General features: G+C 44.1%; 1 pseudogene; it reads left to right on the top strand.

The window, feature by feature from the left end:
* LOC138721540 (wee1-like protein kinase 2) lies at window positions 1–13976 on the top strand (annotated as a pseudogene).
* Window positions 13977–16683: the final 2707 nt, after the last annotated feature.

Raw genomic sequence — 16683 nt, 5'->3', positions numbered from 1 at the left:
AAAGCAATATGGTTTCCCGCTACAAGAAGGAGTTCCTAGAACTAGAAAAAATTGGTGTGGGGGAATTTGGCTCTGTCTACAAGTGCATCAAACGCCTTGATGGATGTGTTTATGCCATCAAACGCTCCAAAAGGCCTCTGGCAGGATCCTCGGATGAGTGAGTGTGGTAGCTAGAAAATGTCAGTTGAAATGATGGGCATGTTCTTGGGAGGTGTGATGGGGAAGGAGGAAGTGTGGATTTGAAGGTATATGTATCTGAGGGGTGGCATGAGCAAAAACTGGCTGCTGTCGTACTCCCAAGTAACAGTTGGGAGAGTGGGGGAAGTTGCACTTCAGGGCTACTGGATATAAATGTCTGAGAAAGGGAAGAAGCCACATGCATTACTAAGTGAGATGACGCTTACCTGAACTCCTTGGGTCTCTGCAGCCAGTGTCTTTAAAATAACTGTCAAATAGTTTTTTGTGGCATGCTATTGCCCTGCTGTATGGCCAGCACTGCTCATATCTTTATTGACCACCCAGTGTTGTCCTGCATGCTAAAGCAATATCTTCAAAACTGTTTGCCTCTTTTTATTAAAGATTTGCTCAATATTTCTTTCTTGACAGCTGTTTAGCCTATTTGAGCAAAGGCAGGTTTTGCTTCAGCAGCTGTGAGAGCCAGTCCATCTGCCAAAGCCCAGTAGAAAGTCCTAAATCCCTCTGCTTTCTCTTTTTCAAGCTAGACTACAAAACAAGCCTCCTCTCCTAGTCGCAATCAGGACCTTGGCACTCTGTTCCCACTACTTTTTCTCTGTGTGCTTCTTTAGGCAGCTGGCACTCCGTGAGGTTTATGCTCACGCTGTTCTTGGACACCACCCCCATGTTGTGCGCTACTACTCTGCATGGGCAGAAGATGATCACATGATTATCCAAAATGAGTACTGCAATGGTAAGAGCTGTGACATCTTTAAAGGCTGGGATCTTGGGATGAGTGCGGTGACCTGTTGTAATTAAACATGGTGTGGTCTGACTTCCAACAAAGTAAAGTGCCCTTGGGCTACAGCTCCGTGGAGAATCCAGTAAGAGCTCATAACAGTTAGGCAAAGCTCTGAGTGGAGCTAATGTCTTTCAAGTAGCAAATACTCTATAATTTGAGGTATTCTAAAACTGTTTCTCTGTGTTGGCTGTCCTGGAAAATTATTCCCCATGCCGATGCTTACAGCTGCATCTGGGACTGCCCACGTAAAGCCTGGTATGAGTGACTCAAGAGCAGCTAACTTAAGTGCAATGTGTCTTGGCAATGAACCCTTCTTAATGAAGGGGAGTAATGATTTGAAGAGTGGCTACTTAGTTGAGATGAAGGCACCTTAACTAGAAGAAAGGACTCAACAGTTGCAAAGGAACTGAGTTAGATAGTGCAGTAAGCTGTAGATGGGGCGCTACAGGCAGAATGGTACACTCTTACTTCAGTTTGAATTAAGAGTGTTTGGGAAGTAACACTGTTTGGGAGACATTCAAAAGGACATCTCTGGTTACCAGAGGCAAATATGTAGCTCTCACCTTTCAACTGCTCCTGCAGTTTTGGGGCTTAATGATGAGCGGTGAGAGCTGTTTGGAGTAATGACTTCAAATCTGACCGTGGTAGCCATGAAATGTGGTGATCATTGCTGCACCATTGATGAATTTCATGCATTCTAGTGGATGAACATCTGAGACTAACAGAAGTGGTAAAAAGCAGGCTGATGGGGAGAGAAGCCATGAAATTTGCTAGTCCTGACACAGCCAGAGTGCCTTAATGGAGACCCAGAAAAACTGTTTCTGTATCATTTTAAGTTCTTCAATCAAAAATCTGCTAGTGGGAACCTGATTTACTTGCCCCACCATTCACATACCTGCTTTCTGTTTGTAAGCATGGCAAAAGTAATTAACTTTCACTGTTCACTTGCAGCATCAGCGTTGCTACCAGGCTAGCCCTTCTGGTGCAGTAGGTGTAACTGGAGTTGCTCAGCTTGGCTTTTGGCAAGCAGGAGGCATGGCACTCCAAGGCAATGGAAAGGCTGTATCCAAATAGTGATATCAGAGTTCAGTTCCTAGAGCAATATAGAGCGGGTCTGGTCAGGGTTTGTTGCTAATAAGCCTTACAGTGCTCTGAGCAATAGATTCTACTAAGCTACTTCAAAACATGCTGCTCTGGAAAATATATGTCAGGTCTCAGTCTGACTATTTTCACCTAGGTGGGAGTCTTCAAGATATGCTGCTGGAAAATGTAAAGGTTGGCCAGTATTTGCCAGAAACTGAGCTGAAAGAAATATTGTTACAAGTCTCCATGGGGCTAAAATACATCCACAACTCTGGCCTTGTGCACCTGGATATCAAACCTAGTAAGTATGGTCCTCTCCTCCTTTTGTGGAGTGTCCTCCAAGTGACCCTCTCGGCTAGGACCTGTAATAGGTCCTTCTAACTTGACCTATTAGAGTGCACGAAGGAAAGAGGACGTTGCATTAAAAGGTGAATGTCTTGTGTGTGCTGGGGGCTTTTTTTGTGTGTGGTTTTTGGTTTGTGGTTTTTTTTTTAATCTTGCTATTACTGCTGCTCTAAAGCATTGGCAGCATTTTACTTCTGTCTCATGATCGTGATTCCCGTGAGCCTGGATTACTTTCCTACTGGAAGAGAAAGTAGGGCTGCTAACAAAGACAAGGGCTTCCTTAATTGCTGTTATTTGTTTTGCAACGTTTGATCTTTGTGTATGAGAGCTGAAGTGAGAAGTAAATATTTATTCTATCTACCCTGAGCGATTACAGTTCCTGCAAAAAATCCTGTTCGCAGCTGAGGATGCAACTCTGTGTGCCTCAACCCCACCCCATCACATCCTTACATCCTTACAGTGGAGCTTTTTCCTGCTGAAATCGTACTTCTAGCCTGAGGGGCAGAAAAGCTAATTACACTATTATATTTTATGTACAAGATACACCAGTCTCCTGTCAGCTGTATTGCTGAATATGTGAGCTGGGCAGAAAGCAGAATGATGGGTGGAAAGCATGTGCATAATGCCTCTGGCTGCAAAGCTGAACTAGCTTGACAGGTGGGATCTCTGCAAAGTTGTCAGGCTGCTGCTGTCTGACTACTGATATCATACCATTGCTTAACTTCACTGTTTTGCAGGTAATATCTTCATCTGTCACAAGATGGCAGTTGCAGGCCCTGCTGGGCAGGAAGAGAGTGACAGTGAAGATGAATTCTCTTCTGGTGTGGTGTATAAGATTGGTAGGTTTTAGCCCACTCTACAGCTGGCTTAAGATTAGTGCTGCTCATTACTGCTTGATATTGCTCTGTCCTGATGTATGCAAGTCTCTTCAACCAAAACTGACAGCATAGACCTGAATGCCTCTGCTACTTAGCAGAATTAATTCCTCTATGGAGACAAGTCCTAGAAAACTCACATGCTTGTGTCCAAGCCCAGATTCCTGACTAGCATAGTTGCTCTCTTACTTGGTATTTCCTGATTGCTCTGTTGGTGCCTATAAAAAGCAAGCTTTTATTGGCGGAGATCAACATCAATTTCCTCCTTTAGTTGCTTGTTCTTTGTCTCAGGTGACCTTGGCCATGTGACATCAATAACAAACCCCCAGGTGGAGGAAGGAGACAGACGGTTTTTGGCCAATGAGATTTTGCAAGAGGTACAGCTGCTAGTGGGGTGGTGGGGGAAAACAGGTTGGTAAGCAAGTGGGACAATATCAACTGCAGTGAAATAATGTCTGGCATATTCCTTGCTCTATCTCTTCATTGTTGCATCTGGGCTGGCTGTGAAATTGACAAAATTAACACTTCATTAAGAATAGTATAGGTCTTGCCATGTAAGTATTTAACGTATTTCATAAGTAACTATTATTAGATCACTGCAACTATACTACCTGTGAGGGATGAATGAGTCAAAACCTTTATCAGTTTGGAAACATTTAATTTACACACCTAGCTGAGATTAAACTGTGTGACGTGATCAGTGAGGAATACATGGGCCCAGACAAATGCCTTTTACAAGCACTGATCAGGTAACCTAGATAGGCGAGAGGCACAACACCTCTCTTAAAACAACTGCAGGTTTGCCACTGTACCCAGTGAACAAAAAGGGAATATGTATGTAACAACCAGGTTGGATATGTTCATCAGCTTGGGTATTTCAGCAACAGTACCTTTTTGGGCTGTAAGTGGATTTAAGATCTGTTACATTTGGTGATATGGCATGCAGTCTTCAGTTTGAGCATGGTATGGCTAGCTTACTGCCTTGTGGTAAAGGTTGGAGGCATGCATTTTCTAGGCCATCCTCTGGATTTGCTGCAGTGATCATAATGTTGTGGGCTGCAACCCAACATGCTATCAGTTACCAATACTACCTGCTATGATATCAATGTTTGCACTGTAAAGCCAAGAAAATGGCTAACTGGGATGGTGAAAGCAGTGTCATGCATTTGTTCAGCTGTTTCTTTTTAAGCTGGTATCCCAACCCACCTTTGTTCAGTATAGCAAGATGTTCCCTTTCTTTTACTGTTTATCTTCTCTCTGCAGCAATACTGCTATTTGCCAAAGGCAGACATCTTTGCTCTGGCACTCACAGTAGCTCTAGCAGCTGGCACAGCGCCACTGCCTCACAACGGGGCCATGTGGCACCACATTCGCGAAGGCAATATCCCACCAATCCCCCGGAAGCTTCCTCATCACTTTCTTGAACTCCTCAAGGTGAGGAAGTAGTCTTGGCAGGATGGAGGCTTTTCCAGCTGGCATGTGACAGGGGGAGTGTTAAATGCTGAACTCTTTTGCCTTCTAGCTCATGATCCATCCTGACCCAGTGGAAAGACCTACCGCCACAGCACTTATTAAACATCCAGTTCTCAGTCCTCTGCGTGGAAAAGCTGTGCAGCTCCAGAAGCAGCTAAACGTAGAGAAGTGCAAGACTGCTATGCTGGAAAGGTAGGGCTGGCTTGGGCATGAAGAGGAGAAGACATGAGCACCAAAAGTGTTTGTCACCAGGCTTGTCACCCCTACCAGGTTGGTAGAGTTGGGAGACCAAATGTGTGGCAATACACAGTCAGCTCCCCTGCCTGGAGCAGGGAGGGTGATGGGGCTGTAGCAAGGATTTGTAGTGCCCAAGCAGCTGTGATTCACTTTTGGGCTTTGAGGAAATGGCTAAATTAGAGAAGTGAGCTTGCACACTTATTTTCCATCCCCAGTGGTTGTGGTATTGATACAATATGCAGCCAGTGGGCAGATGAGGAATTGATACTGCACTGAGAACTGGACTAATGCAGAAGAAGTATCAGGTGCTGGCAGAGCTTTCTGCCTCTCACTGCTGTTGGTTAGTAGTGTTTTGAGGGTCTGGGATGTAGGAAATGCCCCACCACCCCTTAGAGTGCAGTGGTAAACTGGGGAATAGGTTTTCCATAGGAGGGCATATGTTTCGGGAGAGCTGCAAGCATCAGGGGAAAAAAGCAATGGAAAAGAAACCAGTGCCTTTACTAGGTATTTGTGCTGCATGAGATGGCACTGATGGAAGTTCCACCATTCACAGATATTTGAACCAATGGGAGAAGAAACTGAGTTTGGGACTCTTTATATTGGTGCGGGTGTGTTGCTGACCTGGTACATAGTTTTGTCTGGGTAAACCATCAGAACTTATCTGTTTTGAAGTAGCAACTCTAGAGGGCAACTCTTGCCCTCTGGGGTAAAAAGTCTCACCTCTCCAAGGATGCTGGAGTACTGCAGTAACGCTTTTGTGTGAGATTGTTATGGTTTTCTTCTATAGCTGATGGTAACTCATGCATGATGTGGTTTTCTTCCTCTCTTCCTCCTATCTCCCCGCTGCAGGGAACTTAAAGCAGCCCGCCTGGCCGAAACCCTCATGAAGGACCAGCCCTTAGGAAATGCAAAACTGCAAGAGTCTGAAACTTCTTCTAAGCAGAACAGCAAGCGCCTGGTGGGAGGGAAGAGCTGTCGCTCAGTTAGTTTTACTTTGGGTTACTGAACTTTATGTTGTCCAAAAAATTGATTGCTGAATAGCCCTGTGAAACCAGAGGGTCTGTGTGGACCAATGTCCCATGTTAGCTCTCCCTGTTGTGGTTTTTGGTTCCCTCATTAGTTAGAGATGTTGGCCGAGTGATGAACGACTACTTTACAAGCGTCAGATCACTGTCCTCAGTCTTCTGTTTAATTTCTTGTGTAACTGGTCTTGTCCCAGACTATCAGTAGTTTTGCCATGCAACAGAAAGTATGGCATTTCTTCCACTTGCTTCCCTCTTTGTTTAATTGGAGCCTGTTACTGATGATGTTTTTGTGGTCTTAACACTGGCCACCTATGTCTCTCTAGAGGGGAGATGGTGGCAGTACATAGAGGCAGAATTTACAGCTGGGTCCTCCTAGGAGTGAAGAGGTGGGGACCATTTAACTGGACATCAGGAGAGAGACCTGTTACGTAGCAGTCCTGGTGGGCTTGGGGGCAATTTGAGGTGCTTCTCTTTGGGGGATAAAGAGTAAAAAAGATGCACTTGGAGTTCAGGGGGTCTTGCGTGCGGAAGGGAAACTTTCTCTCCCTTAATTTCCAGCAGCAAGCACAAAATCATGTAACTGGTTAAGCTGTTTCAGATGAATCCCTGCTGCCCCGTTTCTTTTATGTCCTGTCAGCGAGGACTCCCTGCTGGCAGCAGGGTAGGTAACCACCGTGTGCTGGTAGCTGGGCTTGTGTATTTCTTTCCCTTGCGGTATCTTACACGTGGTGCAGCTGCCTGTGAACCAGCGGAGGGACATCAGCAGCGGCTTTTTAGGACTTGTCAAGGGGTTTTTCTGAGTTGTCCATCTGAAGTGTCTGTATTTTTAAACCCACCGCCTCCAAAGCGCCTTTCTGAGCCCCTGGGGCCGTCTGGGCTGCGGGCAGCGTCACCAGGGAGAGCAATTCAGCCGGTTTACTCGGCTTTTTTTCAGGTTTTGCTGAACCTTGTTCTCGAACGACGGCTTTTTAAACTGTGTAAGGTCTTACCTTTTACGAAGCGAAGCGCGCAAATAAAGATTTTAATTACATGGGTTTTGTTGTGTTTTTTTTGTTGTGTTTTTTTTTGTTTTTTTTTTTTTTTAACCATCGCCGGCGCGGTCTCTCCCGCTGCCCCGCACCCGCGGCCCGGATCCGCCGAGCCCTCGGTTTCCGTGCGGGTCCCTCTCGGGGCGGGGACCGCTCGCCTCCCTTTCCGTTTCCGGGGCGGGGCGGGGGGCGCTCGGGCTTTTCCCCTCGGCAGCGGGATGTGGCGGCGGCCGGCGTGGCAGGTGAGGTACCCGCGGGAGGGACCCCGCTCCTGGGGCGGGGGAAACTGCGGGAGCCCTCCCCGCGGAGTCAGGGTAGGGTTGGCGACCGGAGGGACCTTAAAGATCCCCTGCCGGGGCTCCGAGGGAGGCAGGAGCGGCCCTAGAACGGTTTGGGTTGAAAGGCAATCGGAAGCGCCGAGTTGGAGAAGACCTCTTTTGGGAAGCAGGGGGTGGGAGTACGGGGTAGAAAGGATACAGCAATTCACTTAGAAATATGAGTTGTGGCGATAGAATCACCACGTGGGAAAAGACCTCTTGGAGCGTATCGTCCAACCATTCCCATCTGCCACTAAACCATGTTCCTGGGCATCTCATCCACCCGCCTTTTAAATATCTCCAGGGATGGTGACTCGACCACCTCCCTGGGCAGCCACTGCCCCGTGACCTTTTCTGTGAAAAATTTTCTCCTGATACTTAGTCTGAATCTCCCCTGGCACATCTTGAGGCCATTCCCCCTTGCCCTGTCCTGTGTCACTTGGGAGAAGAGGCCAGCTCCCTCCTTTCTACAACCTCCTTTCAGGTAGTTATAGAGAGCAATAAGGTCTCCCCTCAGTCTCCTCCAGGCTAAACAACCCCATCTCCCTCAGCTGCTCCTCATAAGACTTGTTCTCCAGCCCCTTCACCAGCTTTGTTGCTCTTCTCTGGACTCGCTCCAGAGCCTCAACATCCTTCTTGTGGTGAGGGGCCCAGAACTGAACACAGTATTCAAGGAGCGGTCTCACCAGTGCTGAGTACACAGGGAAAATAACCTCCCTTGACCTGCTGGCTTCTGATACAAGCCAAGATGCCATTGGCCTTCTTGGCCACCTGGGCACACTGCTGGCTCATGTTCAGTTGGCTGTCAACCAACACCCCCAGGTCCTTCTCCAGGCAGCTTTGTAACCATACTTCCTATAGGGATCATGGAATCATAGAATCTTAGAATAACCAGGTTGGAAGAGACCCACCGGATCATCACAGAATCACAGAACAACCAGGTTGGAAGAGACCCACCGGATCATCGAGTCCAACCATTCCTATCAAACACTAAACCATGCCCCTCAGCACCTCGTCCACCCATGCCTTAAACACCTCCAGGGAAGGTGACTCAACCACCTCCCTGGGCAGCCTGTTCCACTGCCCAATGACCCTTTCTGTGAAGAATTTTTTCCTAATGTCCAGCCTAAATCTCTCCTGGATGTTAAAGGTTGTCCAGTTCCAACTCCTCTGCCACAGGTGGGGATAACTCCCACTAGACAATAGAACAGAATTGATCATAGAATAGTTTGGGTTGGAAAGGATCTTAAAAATCATCCGGTTCAAACCCCCCTGCCAGGGGTAGGGTTGCAGGAGTGGTCCTAGAATAATTTTGGTTGAAAAGGATGTTAAAGGTTGTTCAGTTCCAACCCCCCTATCTTGGCCAGGGACAACTCCCACTAGATCACAGACTAGAACTGATCACAGGGTAGTTTGGGTTGGAAAGGACCTTAAAGGTGGTCCAATTCCAACCCCCATGCTGTTGGCATGGACACCTCCCACCAGACCAAGCTGCCCAAGGCCCCATCCAACCTGTCCTTGAACACCTCCAGGGATGGGGCATCCACAGGCTCTCTGGGCAACCTGTGCCAGTGTCTCACCACCCTTCTTGTGAAGGTTTTTTTTCCTCATGTCTAATCTAAATCTTCCCCCTTCCAATTTAAAGCTATTAATAGTGACTTTATTGTGAAGTGTAATAATAAATTGTCTGCCTGCTCCCGGTGCCTGTATGAAAACTAGCAATCCTGTAACTCAGCAGGTGGGGTCTAAGCGTGCAACTTTGTTGTTTTAAAGTTACTGCTTTAGGGGCAAGACAATGCAATGCTGTGGTTTTATCATAATGGAAAAAAATAAAAGTCAAGATAAGTATATGCAAAATAGTCTCAAGTGACTGGGGTGCTGGAGCTTGCAGGTGCCCACACAGAAGCTGGTCACCTGGGCTGGGGTGGAAGGGGACAGATGCTTGCAGAGCCTCAGCTCACAGGTTGCATGGCTTCCTATGTGAAGCAGCTGCAGCTGTGGGTGCCTTTATTTGTGGCACTGAAAAAATGAGGTAAAAGATGCAGCTTATCGCAGAATGAGTCTTAGATGATTTGTGTCCACATCAATATGAATCGTACAGACATATCAAAACTTTTATTTTGCAAGTTGTATGTGAGGGAGGGCTAAAATAATTGGGTAGTAAAGCATGGTCACCTACACAGACGTATCAAAGAACTTCCATTCTGCAAGATGCATTTCTCCTGGTTTAGCTCCTCTCTTCAACACAGATCTGTCAGTCCCACCTTCCTTGTAAGTTTTGCAAGTTCCTTGTTACACGAGATGAGCTTTTCTTTCAGTTCCTTCTTATGGGCCTTTTGCAGGTGTTTGGGTGACTTTTCTCCTCCTTTCTTTTAGGATGTGATAGTTGCCAACATCAAGTCAGTTCTTTTTTTTTTTTCTCGTTTGGGTTTAGCTGCAGTGCTTGGGTTTCTGTGCCCTTGATATCCTCTTTGCTTTGGAACAATGGATTGTCAGTGTATAATCCTGCTTGTGGCAGTGGATAGGCACACCTTTTGGGCACATCTTGCACATCTCTGAAGAAGGAAATTGATGAAACTATTCAAACTGTGTTTGTTCCTAAAGCCCAACCAACCCAACAACCCCTTTGCTTCAGACCTCTCGCCCTCCTATTGTGAGTTACAGAAAAACAGTAGTTACCAGCAAGTTCCAAAAATAATTGTTGGAGATGTGCCTTTGGACCATGCTTTTAACTACACAGATTTTTAACCCCAGTTTGACCAGCTATTCTTTCAATAATCTTATTGGCTTCATTCAGCTGAACAGATTTCTTCCCTCAATCTGCCCATAAGTCACTGGGAAAGAATGTACTTGCAAAACCTCTATCAGTGTTCAGAAAACAAAGTGTAAAAGAATGTCAATACTCAATACTGTTCATGCCTTGTGTCTCAGAAACTAACATCTCTCTGTTCTTTCAGGTGCTTCGCCAGTTTGTAAGACATGAGTCTGAGACAGTTGGCTCATTGGTTCTTGAAAGGTGTAAGTACCTCCTGAGATGAAACTTAGTTCTTACTCTTTCTGGGTTTTGTCTCAGTTTTAGAATGTTTCAGGAGGTAAAATGATAGGAATGGTAGCTCTTGAATACAAAAACTAGGAATGTGTTGTTTCAAACAAACAGACTGTAAAGCAGCTTCCTATCTGATCGTTGTCCAGTCAGGCAGCCCTTAAGAGGGAGAAGAAAGAAGCCCTAACATGGAGTACAACCTGTAAAAGACAGATAGTTGTGCTTTAACAGAGGCAGTGAATTGGGTTTGCTGTTATCATGTTGTCTAATACCTGCCTTTAGGTGTCTCATCTGCTTGTTTCTCAGAGCACCATGTGCGTGGGGGACTTGTTTGGGTGCTGCTGCCCCAGCATGCTTTGTTCCAGGTGTGCGCTTCGACTAGACCATTCAGTTCCAATGCTCATGGTGCAAGAGTGGTCCTCTCCTTACCACCTCCAGTTGTCCTTAAATGAGGAATAAATTGTGACCACCTAGTCCTGGTGCCTGTATACAAACCAGTGATCCTGTAATTCAGAGGGTGGGATGTAGTAATGTAACTGTGTTGTTTTAAAGGTACTGTTTTAAGGACAAAAAAATTGCAATGCTATGTTTTTATCAGAATGGTAAAAAGTAGAAGTAATGATAAGGAAATGCAGAATAGTCCCAAGTGACATATGGATGTGTCTGTGAAAAAGATGACAAAGGAACAGAAAGAATGAAGAATCTTTAGCTTTCTAAATGAGCTTACTCAGCAGTGATAATAGTATGGGCAGTCAAACATATGCAGAGCTTGAATAAGCTGAAAGTCACAAGAGCTTGCAAAACATTTAGGAGGTGCACAAATTCATTGTTCTGGCCCTTGAAAAAAACTGTTTTATGACTTGCCATGATTACAAGAATCATAATTCACCTCTATGTATATTTACTGCCTTGCATTTCAGCCATGAATCGTGTTCAGTTACTTGGTCGGGTTGGACAGGACCCTATCATGCGGCAAGTGGATGGAAAAAATCCCGTTACCATATTTTCTCTTGCAACCAATGAGATGTGGCGAACACCAGAAAGTGACGCAAACCAGGGAGGTGAGTCTGCAATGAGCGACATGTTTCCGCCACGTTAAGGTCATGTTTGCATATTCAGTAGCACCGTGCTTTGTCTTCAGGCTGCTGTGTAAATCTCTTGGGTGCAGGGAAGTTACTTTGAGGTCAGCAGAGGCGCTGATGCATTTGTGTGTCTTACTCATTCCTGGTAGCATGTATTGAATGGACATCTGCATGCTGACCTTTCTCTGGAGGAGTGGAAAGAGTGTTGAGTTGGCAGCTTTTCACTGTTGGTGTTGCCAGAGGTGTAGCAGGTTCCATACTCTTATTTGTATTCTAAGAGGAGAAAACAACCAACCAACCTATTTTCTCTTTGATTCTTCCACTAGTCTGCAACTACATATGTCTTTTTTTCTCTAACTTTTGTTCAGTGTGAAGCATTTGAGGGGAAAAGAAATCCTTCTAGTATGAGCACTGTCTTCCAGGACATCTGATCTCTTGATTTGAACTGTGCTTTTGCACGATACTTTCATTGGAGTACAGATGAGTGGAATGTTGAGTTCCAGTATGGAGTGGGAGGTTGAATGCTTGTATACTTCCATTTTCGAATAACTTCTTGTCATTTGAGAACACACAACATGTTGAAACTTAATTTCTGAGGCTTACATCCAAAAGAAGATGCGGCATCCAACTTTGTTATTTTTATGTAACTTAGGTGATATCAGTCAGAAGACAACATGGCACAGGATCTCTGTCTTCAGACCGGGTCTCAGGGATGTTACGTATCAGTATGTGAAGAAGGGGTGAGTAACAAATGTCATTCACGATTTAATGCCTTAATAATAGATTGATAAAAGAGCTATACTAACATGGAAGTGCCATAAAATAAGTTAGCAGACCTGCTACAAATAAATGATGCAAAAGCCTCCTGTGTATTCGGGATCAAATATAGAGGAGAAAACAGCAGTACAGTTCTCTGACCAGAATCAAGTTCTCGGTTTTTTTCAGCGCTCGCATCTATGTTGAAGGGAAGATAGACTATGGTGAATATACAGATAAAAACAATGTGAGACGACAGGCCACAACAATTATAGCAGGTAAGGAACCACATACCAAGGTGTATCTTGCCCTTTTAAAATGGGGAGGGAGTGGAGGACCCTTGAAATAGAGCTTGGTTTGTCTTCATCCTCAGTATCCACACTCGGGGATTTTGAGGGAATGAATAAGTTGTACCACTAGGTGTCCTCTGGCACTGCTTGTGAAGACGCAAAGTGAGAGCATAGTTGCAAACTCTTGCATCATTTGTACACGCAAACCAGTCGGGGCAGGAGGTAGATACTCTTGTGTTTTAAGAACTTCCTTTTCTAAGCAGACGTTGTTTAATAGCTTTTTCTCGGTTTGGCAGGACGTTTTTTCTTCCTGTTTAAGAACGGAGACTTTACCAAATTTAAGGATTTCTGTTTGTGAAAGAGATTTTACGTGGGGCTAACTTGATGGGGAATTTAGGAAGACCTCAGTGTGGTAGCCAGTAGTGGTAAGAAGAGCACAGAATGGATAGGGAGTAGACTTGTCCCATGGGTAGGCACAATGGAGAAGAGAACTGAGAAACTCAGCTTTTTCCTCCAGCCTTTAAATACTGTGAGCATCCTACATTTTTAATCACAGAATCACAGAGCCACTATCTTGTGGCTTTTGAGGGAGGGTTAAAGTAATTGGGTAGTAAAGCAAACATTTCTGTTACACAAGTATATCTGAAAAAATGGGATAGGAGAGAAGAGAAATACTCAACTACAGTTCTGGGTGTTTCTGCTCTGCAGCCTTTTTAAAACAATAGTAACCAAATTTTCACATGAACAGTTCAGCGGCAGTGCCATAGGTTGCTGTTTATAAATAGCTGGACAGGAGAAACAAGTCTCTTTTTAATTAGTATTTATCCTAATGGTTTCTTCTTTGTGATCAATATCCCCAGTCTCAAAATGCTTTAGAAATTACTGAGGCTTGATGAAATAATGAGCTTCCTGCAGTCCCATAGGTTGATGGCATGGTAGTGCATACTGAAAATGACAAAAAGGAAATAAGCTGTAACTGACAGAGATTGTAGTCAAAGAATTAAACCATTATTTTAAAATGTTTCTGGTATCTTTGACTGTTCAGCAGCTTTTCATCAGTTTTAAAGCACTTGTTTTGTAGTATATATAATTACCTTGAATTGTCAGCTTTCTGGGGAGACAGAGCAAGAACCCTGTATCAGGCGCTTTTATGAACTATTCTGTTTTGAAATACACATCTTTGCAACTTATTTCAACACTTTGTGGGTGTACAGGCTTGCAATAGGGCAAAACAATCCTGAAGATTAATTTTTTTTTATTTCTTCTCAGATAATGTTATTTTTCTGAGTGATGGTGGTACGAAAGAAAAGGTGTGAGGTCACTAGTGCTTGGACCTGGGCCATTTAATTCCTTTTGTTTTACAGTGATAATTCTGTAATCATGTATATTGCTGTATTTTCTTTAAAAAATAAATAAAATGTTTGATACCTATAGGGTATCTCTGGGTGTTTTGTTTTCCCTCTGTCTTTTTTCTCTGTTAATCATCATTTCTTTTTGTTCTTAAGGGAAAAGGTAACTCAGGCACATATTAATTCTTACTATATTAATTAACTCAGCTATATATATTCTTGAGTTTATGAATAGATACATGGAAGTCACCTTTTGCATCTCCAGTCGCTTTCAAACCTTATATCCTTGACTGCCTTAATCTCTTCTGTCTTGCGGGGCTAATCGTGTCTCACTGTTAACATCCTTTCTCTGTTCTATAGGTGTCATTTGCCATTTTTCTTCAACTAAGTCAATTACACAATAAATTTAAAACAGAGCCATCAGCCTATACTGGTGCCCAGCTTGAAATTTCTCTGTCATACACCTGGAAAAGGTCTTCTTTGCATTTGCATCTGCTGATCCACTGATTGTAGCATTTGATGAAATCAGGTGTTGTCTTTCAGCAAACCCTGTTTTGGTGCTATGCCTATCGATTGCCATCAGGAGGAGGTAGAGGAATGACTGCCCTGGCTCTTCCTTTTGAGGAACTAGCCTGTGAAAAACATTCCCCGTCCAGGATTCTCAGTTAGTGTGGGCGTTTATTTTGCTTTAACTTTGTTTTACTGTTAGAAAGACTGAGAATTATTAGTATTGATAGTAAAAAATTGGAAAACTAAAAGATGTTTCATGGAGAATGCTGATATTTCCACAGTAAAATGCTGTGACATTAGCAGGGAAAGAAAAATGTTAAAGGTGACATTTCCTGCCTTTGAAGCTGTTGGGATTTTGTATCTCATCTCTCTGAGTTCAGTGCAGAGCATGTTTATAGTTTTTGCAGTTCTTCCCCCTAAGGAATTGATGATCTTGTTTATGCTTCTCTCTGTGGGCATAGTCAGTACTACCAAAAACATTGGTTCTTTCAGTTCCACATTTATTTCTGGTTGAAGTTAATGTTTTAAATGGTATCCTACCCCTTGTCACTGGCATACTGAGGTGTTAGATATACTGGAAATGCTTAACTACTTAAATGGGTTGTTATCCACAGGAGATTGTGGTATCTTTTTAAACAGGAAGTTCTGACTTTAATTCCTTTAACTACTTCTTGTTCAGTCAGAGCCTGTTGTACTGCTGGGAGAAGTTGTGATGGTGCACTTCCATAGCAGTGATCCAAAACAGTTTGTGTGTTGTCCACGCAAATTTTTCCTGTTAGTAGAAGGCTGGGGTTTGTCTTAAGCTTTCTTCATATCTAGGAGTCCTTAGGTGAACGTGCTAAGCCTGTTCGCTCAGTGGTTACCTCCTTTTTTTCGAGCTCTGCTGTGGTGGTGGTGCTTAAGATTCAGCTTATGACAGTGTCTACCTTGGACTTTGGGAACTGGCTTTCTACTCAGAACTCAGTTCAAGTGGCAGCAATGATTCCTTCCACCACTGCACGTGGAGCAGCCAGAACTGGATTTCCTCTCAGTGACAGCTGAATGGCTTGTGCTAATCTCTACCCCTGGCTCAGGATGGTGAGAGAACTGAGCTAGCCCAGGGTATAGGATTAGGTACCAACAAAGAAAAATATCTGCTCAAGAACTTCAACTTCTCTTGCTTTTCCAGTTGTCCTATTTAAAGTCACTAGTACGCTTTTAAAGATTGACCTGCTACAAACAGGTGAATGCATACCAACTTTGAGAACACACTGTTTTGAAAGCGGTGCAGTGTCTTGAGTGTTAATCACAATTTTGCGTCAGGGTAGGTTTTTCACAAATGATCCTGCATTAGCAACAGACATGGCTACAGCAAAAATAACCAATGTGAAAGGCATGCTATGCCCTCACCTCTTACATCTGCACTGCTGGCATGGGGCAAAGTTAATTTATAGCTGAATAATTTTGGTTATGAGAAAGAATCAGGTGTGAAATCAGCATTCCTATAGCATCTGAGTTGGGTTTTTTATGGCCAGGTACTTGTTTTGTGTGAAAATGTTGATGAACAGAAGTGGTGCCTGCTGAGTAAAGTGATACCTTTTTTAGAACTAGGCAGAGTATTTTTCTGCACTGTCCCTTGGTAAGTGGCATTCAGCTTTTCCTTGTCTGTCTCAGCCTCTTGTGTAAACTGGATTAAGCAAACCCTGATGGCTTGCATCAACAGGGACATTTAGAAGTGTTTGACGTTAACAAAGCGTTTATTTTATGCATTTATGGAAATAGATGGAAGGGATAAAAAACAGAGATGATTTCTTTTTAAAATGACAGGAGTTTAACCAAGTATTTGGAGCACTTAACAGCAGTAAGAGCTATTCTGGTCTGCAACAGATCTCAATGCCACTTGGTTATTTCTGCAAGTCTAGTGTAAGGAGTAGGAAACCGTTTTCCCCTGTGCTTGTTTCTGTGGGTGCAGTGCTCTGGTTTGAAGAAGACACTATGGGCATTGTGCCTGTGTCACTCAGCAAAGGACATTTCCAACTTTAAAGTGTGACCTGTATTAGGGAACAGACACAACAATTGCCTGCAACCCCACATAATGTGGTAGGTAATGAGAGGGCTATTTCAGTGAAGTGGGACTTGATTTCTTTGCCCGAAGCATATTCTCTTGCTTCTGTTTCATTACTTATAATTTCTGCAGACAGAGTAACGGGATGGATTAAGAATGACCGATGGCTTGGACTAGTACAGAATTACTGCAGCGTTTTAGCAGCAGGTCCCTGGTTTGGGCTCTAATCTAACCAGACGACTTGCATCCT

Source organism: Phaenicophaeus curvirostris, chromosome 1 (assembly GCF_032191515.1).
Source record: "Phaenicophaeus curvirostris isolate KB17595 chromosome 1, BPBGC_Pcur_1.0, whole genome shotgun sequence".
NCBI lineage: Eukaryota > Metazoa > Chordata > Aves > Cuculiformes > Cuculidae > Phaenicophaeus > Phaenicophaeus curvirostris.
The sequence above is the reverse complement of the archived record's forward strand: the minus strand, read 5'-3'. Positions and strand labels throughout refer to the sequence as shown.